This window comes from Meriones unguiculatus, assembly GCF_030254825.1.
Source record: "Meriones unguiculatus strain TT.TT164.6M chromosome 13 unlocalized genomic scaffold, Bangor_MerUng_6.1 Chr13_unordered_Scaffold_48, whole genome shotgun sequence".
Taxonomy (NCBI): Eukaryota; Metazoa; Chordata; class Mammalia; order Rodentia; family Muridae; genus Meriones; species Meriones unguiculatus.
This window is the reverse complement of record NW_026843654.1, coordinates 143,362-151,061: the sequence shown is the minus strand read 5'-3', so window position 1 is coordinate 151,061 and position 7,700 is coordinate 143,362.

The window sequence follows — 7,700 nt, the reverse complement described above, 5'->3', positions numbered from 1 at the left end:
GCAGAAGAACATTCATCTCTTCTAGTTTCTGGTTGTCCCCATTGTTCTACCATTTATTGCACCATAATTCTTTTTTTGTCCTCTCTTCACGTAGTTTTCTTTGTTTAAATCTTTTTCATTAAAACAATTTCTTTGTTCAGCCTGGTGGTACATGTCTATAATCCCAGCTATTTGGGGGACAGATGCTGGAAGATGCCAAGTTCAAGGCTTTTGTGAGTTACAGAATGAGTTCAAGGCCTGACTGGGAAACTTAATCTCAAACCAAATATATATATGTCTATGGCCATAGCTCAGTATAGGGAAGCACCGGCCTAGTGAGGCCTCAGGTTCAATTCTCAGTCCTGGGTGTTGGAGAGTATTAGGAGGCTTTGTTTTGCCTTATTTCCTTTTCTTTCTTCTTTTCCTCTCTTCTTCCCTTCTTTTTTTCCCTGTACTAGGGACTGTGCCTAGAAAACACACATTTTTTTTCTCTCTTTTTCCTCCTTCTCTTGCTCCCTCTCTTTCCTACCCCCCCTCTTCTTACCTTCCTACCAGACTGAGCTATATGACCAGCCATGTTTTTTTCTATAGGCAAAGACTGTTATAATAGCTAACTTGAATTGTCAGGTTGCCTCACCTGAGAGAAAGGAACTTTAAATAAAAATTGGCTTCCATCAGATTGCCATGGGGGCAATCGCTAATTGATGTAGGAGGGCCCAGTCAATTGTGGAAGTACCTTCCTGCAGGTGGATGGTACCATTCCTGCAAGTGGGCCTGGGTTGTATAAAAAAAGGTAACTGAGCAAGCCAATGAGTGTTGTTCCTTCATGGTTTCTGCCTCAGTCCCTGCTTTGAGTTTTTGCCCTGTCTTCCCTCGATGGATTATAAGCCAGTAAACCCTTTCCAAAGTTGCTTTGATCAGTGTTTATCATAGCAATAGAGAAACAAACCAGGACAATGGTTAAACGATAGAAAAACAGGGAATACAGTTCCATAAGTAAAGCAGGTTTTAGTTTCATAAGGTGTACATTCTACCTTAGGAAAGGAAAGCACAGAACTTAATCTAATATTCAGTATTTCCAAAAACAATAGAATAATTTTTCTTTGTATTCTGTAAGTAAAATTAGGAGAAATAGGTATCATGTCCACCAGAATTAGCTTTCAGGAAGCTGTAAACACTGTGTTTTAGTGTTGAAGTCTAGGGAATCACTGCTAAAGAATTTCAAAGCCTTGTCATTCCTTTTCAGCTACAAGTACTAATCAGGTAACACCTTGGGAAAATGTGGCTTTACTGGAAAACAGGTTAATGCCTTTGATTGCAGATTGGTGGCCTAGTCTCCTTTTTTCTTCTCTCTTAGCAAGTTGTATGACTTGTTCACTGTTTACTTGTGATAATGAGGTTTGAAGCTATTGAAGACATTGTTAAAGGACTCAAAGACATTGTATGAGTAGTTAATAATGCTTGATAAGTAAGCCTCAAATGGGATCTTTATGTCCTTTTAAGGAGTCAAGATTACACTCTCTGGTTTTTCTGGAATTCTTGCCTTGTTGTTCTTTTATTTTCACATGGACCTTTAACAGTTTAAAAGAATTAGGGATTCATAATCTTTGGAGAGGAATATAAATCTCACGATGCTTTATTTTTACATTACTGTTTATTATCATTTATTACAGTTTATTCAAATTGTACTGTGGCTGTGTTCCCCTCCTTCATATTTATCTGATCACACCCTCTTTCCCTCTTCTGGGGCCCCTAAGCCCCTCCTCTGGTCTACTGATAGGCAGGATCCTACTCCCTTTCTATTTGACCCTAGCCTATCATGATGTTTTATACAAGTATTCCTCCTATTGTTGCACACATAGTATTACAGTTATCTAGCTTTCTCTCTAACATCTATCATCTGTTTATCATCTATATCATATATCTATCACACAAACACACACACACACACACACACACACACAAGGTTGTGAAAATGTTATTTCTTCCAAAAACATGTGTTTCAAAAATTGATCAAAAAGAGTGATTTAAAGTTAAAAGTTTGAAGGAAATGAAATGCATCTGTCACTTTGTCAGTTATGGCCTGAGCGTTGGAATGTTGACATCACAGTGGTTTCTCCCCCTGACTACTACAGAATGTTTACACTTCAGTGGTTTGTATACAGACTGATGTAGTCATTTTGGTTAGCACCAGCAAAGAAAAGTAGAATTTCATGCTCAATGAGAGTTTCTCTATTCCAGGCGCCACTGTAAAGGTATTTTTTTAAAATGAGTATTGTTATTCTCTTGATAAACTACTGGTTTCAGGAAGTGTTCGGTCTTGATTTCTCTAGAAAATGTGAACTAATTCTGAAAAGTTGCTTCATGACAACTACTCCTGTTAGAAATAGTCAATACCATTACCCCAAAGAAACTAAGTTATGTCAGAAAGGTATGCTCTGAGCTATACAAAAGAATGATATCTATGCATCTTCGAAACTATCTGCCTAAGTTAAGAGAGATTATTTTCTGTTTCATCTAATTGTTTTACCCACTATGCCAATAAAGATTTGTTGGAAACTGGTCAGATTTCAGCCCAAAGTCCAACAACATTCTGGTTTTAAACATTTATTTGTCAGTATTTTAACACTGATTCAGCTAGATAGGAATGACTTTCCAGACATATGCATTTAATTTCAAATTCATCATAAAACTGAGTTGACAATATTTTATAAAATACCTTTACATTGTTGCCTGGTGTGTTTGATGTCAACCATTGCTGATGCCTCTCTTTGACTCTTCTATTCACAGGTATCTTTAATCCTCCCCAAGTAAAAACTGTGGCTTCTCAGTACATATTCCATGAATTCTGTAACATGATTTACACATAGTAATATTCACTTAATAAAATATGCACTTTAAATATTCAAACTGTATGAGCAGGGACAGCAAAGAGACCAGCAAAATAGTAGCCACTCCGTTATTACAGGGAATGTTTTTATTATGGGTCAGAGAGGGAAAATGTTCAGAGGCACCTGGAAGAGTTAAGAGCAGAGAGTAAAAGAGGCAGACTTGATATGACCAAGACTATCTAGAAGAGAATAGACACTATTAAGAGAAAAGTAGAGATAGTTTACACAGAGACAAACTGTGCTTTCATAAATGCACAGGCTGGACCTAAGTCCTTCTACATATATGTAGCAGATGTGTATGTTACTCAACACATGGGTCCCCTAACAATTAGACTGAGAGCTTTCTTTGACTCTGTTTCTTGCCCTTAGTTTCTTTTCCCCTAGCAGTGCTGTCTTGCCTGTCCTTAGTGAGACACAATGGTCTTAGTCCTGCCTGATGTGATGTGTCAGAGTGGGTTGGTACATTTAGGGTGTCTCTCTGAAGAGAAAGAAGGAATAGGAGCAGGGAGAATGATTGTGGGACTGTGAGGAGAGAATGGAGGGGTGTATGTTGAAGATATAAATTTAATAAATTAATTAGTGGAAAAAAGACAGGGTATTTCAATAATATTTAGGAGATTCAGATAGTGCAAAGGGAGATTAGGATGTTTGGGAAGGGACAGGAATCTAGATGTGTGTTTTGAGATGTGTAACAAGTACATTTACTTCCCTTTCATGTAAGCAGGAGGCCACCATGGGTATCGGTATCCTGATAGGAGCCACAGGTCAATACAGATCCTCAGGTCCCTTTTGTTGGAGCAAGGAGAATGGTTACTTTGATGGACAAGAAGTATTTCACAAATTTTTTGCTGAATGCTGTTTTTTATATGTTTGTTGTTGTTGTTGTTGTTGCTTATTTGGTTATAATCACCAGAATTCCTTTGATAATGCATGTTGAGCAAGTATAGGACTGGCATTTTTGAATATGTGTGCTCCCTGGGACCTAGCTAGTTTCAACTATTTGGAATGCCTGATTACTTTCATCACACCTATTCATGTCCTTTTAAATAGTAATGGCTTTAGTTATGACATGCCATTACATAGATTTCCTACTGATATGTTTTTGTTTCCAACATTTAAATGTCATACATTTTTAATAATTTTTATTTTTTATATTATTACATGTTGTTTACTTTGTAGCCCAGCTGTAGTCTCCTCTCTTATTCCATCCCAATCCCACCCTCCCTCATCTCCTCCCTGCCCCTCTCTAAGTCTGCTGATTGGTGTGGTCTTTCTCCCTTACCCTCTGACCCTATCTTATCAGCTCTCACCATGGCTGGCTGCAAGTCTTCCTCCGTGGCCTAGCAAGACTGCTCCTTCCTCAGGAGTTGGGGGGGAGGTCAAATAGTCTGCCACTGAGTTCATGTCAGAGACAGTCCCTGTTCCCCTTACTAGGGTACCCACTTGGATGCTGAGCTGCCATGGTCTATGTCTGAGCAGGGGTTCTAGGTTATATCCATGCATTGTCCTTGGTTGGAGAATCAAGTTTAAGGAAAGAACCCTGTGCCCAGATGTATTTGGTACTTGTGGTGCTCCATCCTCTCCAGGTCTTACTAACTTCCCCTTCTTTCATATGATTCCCTACACTCTGCCCAAAGTTTGGTTATGGCCCCGATGTCACTCATAGGATGGAGGATACAGAAACTGTGGTATATTTACACAATGGAATACTACTCAGCAATTAAAAACAAGGCAATCATGAAGTCTGCAGTCAAATGGTGGAATCTAGAAAAGATCATCCTGAGTGAGGTATCCCAGCAGCAGAAAGACACACATGGAATATATTCACTTATAAGTGGGTATTAGACCTATAAGATAGGATAAACATACTAAAATCTGTATACCTAAAGAAGCTAAACAAGAAGAGGTTCTAGAGTAAGATCGTCAGTCTTCACTTAGCAAGTCAAATGGGATGGACAGTAGAAGTAGGAGAAAACAAGAAATGGACCCGAGCCTACCAGAGAGGGCCTTGGAAAGACTACCTAGCAGTGTATCAAAGCAGATGCTGAGACTCATAACCAAATGTCATAATTTTAATATTACTATTATTCAGTAGAATATCTTATTGAGGAACTTTACAGTCTGGTGGAATTATGTTATCTTAAATAGAACTGTATAATGACATGTGTTAATGAAATTAAACTCTTTGCAAGAGCTAAAAATTTTTAATGTTACCAAAATACAATCATTTTAAAGACAGGCATTCTAATTTTGAATAATTTGTCCATGATTATTATATGTCCAATGTATACTACATATTTTATTATGAAATTGACAGAATATCTCTTCAGTCAAAATTCTTTGTGTCTCTAGGATTAATATATAAAATTTACTATATATTAATAAGCATATGTAGTCCTCTCCACTCTTCAAAACTTTCTGACTTCTTTGTGCATGAAACTTTCTGACTATATCTCAGTACAGTGCATTTATCTTTAAAATCTTCTGTGATTTTTGTATGTGTTATACTCTAAGGTTCACAGTCTTAATGATTTTGAATGCTGCCTTTTTTCACATGGACCTTTAACAGTTTAAAGGAATTAGGAATTCATAATCTTTGGAGATGAATATAAATTTCACGATGCTTTTTTATATTACTGTTTATTATTATCATTTATTACAATTTATTCAAATTGTACTGTGGTTGTGCCCCCCTCCCTCATCTCCATCTGCTCACATCCTCCTTCCCTCTTCTGTGCCTAAGCCCCTCCCATAGTCCACTGATAGGCAAGGTCCTATTCCCCTTCTATTTGACCCTAGCCTATCACGATGTTTTATACAAGTATCCTTCCTACTGTTGCACACATATTATTACAGTTATCTAGCCATCTATCTCACATCTATCATCTACCACCTTTGTCATATATCTATTACACACACATATTGTTGTGAAAATCTGTCATTTCTTCCAGAGAAATGTGGTTCAAAAATTGTTCAAAAACAATGTTTTAAATCAAAAGTAATCCAATCAAAAATGGGGACAGAGCTAAACAGAATTTTCTGTAGAGGAATATCTCTGAGAAACACTTAAAAATGCTCAATGCACATAGTTATCAGACAGATGCAAATCAAAATGACCCTGAGATTTCACCTTACACCCATCAGAATGGCTAAGATCAAAAGCTCAAAAGACTATTCAGGCTTGTGGTCACCCTCAGCTACAGACCGAGATTAAGGGCAGCCAGGTTTTATGAGACACCACCTCAAGAAAGAAAAAAAGAGTGAACTAGTGTGCACTGATGAACAGAGAAAGTAGCAGAAGATTTGATGGACTTGATAGTAGGGTTAGCAGGAGCTGCAGCAGGTCGATGGTCACAGCATCTTGGCAGGCACAGTAGTACAGTAGTAGTCTCCAGTGCAGGGCGAGGTCATGCTGCATCCATCCGTCCATCTCTCTCTGTCTGTCATTCTCAGTTTTTAAGTAGACTTATTTTATCTATCTCTGTGCATGTGGGTATACATACCTGGCAAAGGCCAGAAGAGGGTAAGATATGCCCAAGAGCTAGAGGTCATTGTGATCCACTTGATACAGGTTCTGGGAGCCTAACCCAGTCCTCTGCAAGATCAGCATTTGTCTTAACTACTTAGCCATCTCTTCAGTCCAGTTCTCTGTGTTTTGATGGGACAAGCAGTTGGAAACATGAAGCCCAGGTTGGTCTGGAACTCATCATCCTCCCCCAGCTTCTTGTCCTCCAAATATAAGTCTGAACCTTCATGCCTGCCAGTCTATTTCTTGAATAGTTTCAGGTCCTCATTTTGTGTTCCAGGCCACAGACTGCAGATAACAGTGAACCTGACTTTAGCCCTGTGTTGCTGAGGGTGTACAGACAGAGTGATTCCTCTGTTGTTAGGGCGAGGCTAGGGTAGACCTGCCACCCTGCTAGAGCTTTAAGAATCATGCTGGGACTGCTTTTTAAAACATGTCCTTCATCAGGGCCTTTTCCCCTTAGCAAAAGGAAAAGTGAATAATTAATTACTGTTTTGTCTAGGGCTGATCCTGTGGGTCCCAGGCTTCTGTAGATCTGAGGTTGGAGCTCTGTGCCTCAGTACCCAAGTGGTAATCAGCAGCAGGTGAGTGCAGCAGTCATGCATGCAGCAGGAAGCTAGATCCTGGAGCCTGTGGGAACCCAGAAACTTCCTGAACTGCTGTCCTGAGTTTGGAACTGATGTTTCCCCCACCCTATGGTTACCTCCCAACAGGGTGACCCAGTCTGTCCTGTTTTCGGGTCCACAGTTCAGTCTAAGATGTTGAGTAGAACAAACAGGATCAGGTAAGTGGCTCTATGCTGCTGACTGGGCATCTGAAGGAACCCAAAAACTTTTCATGAAAACTTGTTGGGGGAGTTTGGGGGAATTCCACTGGATGCCCTGAAGTTGGAATTGATGTTTCTTTCACCGTGGGGTTTCCTCCCAACAGGAAACCTGGTCACTGGTGCTTTGGTGCCCACAGTTCTGTGTGTGACAGTGATTTGGGCATACAAGCAGCTCTCTGGCCTGAGCACCTTCTAGAGCCCAGACCTTTTTCAGGAATTTTCTGGGTGACCTGAGGTCAGTCCTGATTGCTTCCTACTCCATGAGGTTTTCTCTAGCCTGGAAATCCCAATCTCTGGTGTTGTGGGGCCCACAGTACAGTCTGGGATGGTGACCAGAGCACACAGTCATGTGGCTCTGGGCTGGTGACCTATTGCCTGCAGGGACCCAGGAACTCTTCCATGGTTTATCTGGGTGGCCTTAGAAAAGAAGCAATTACTTCCCACTCCGTGGGGTATGTTCTTAACTTGGAAACACAAT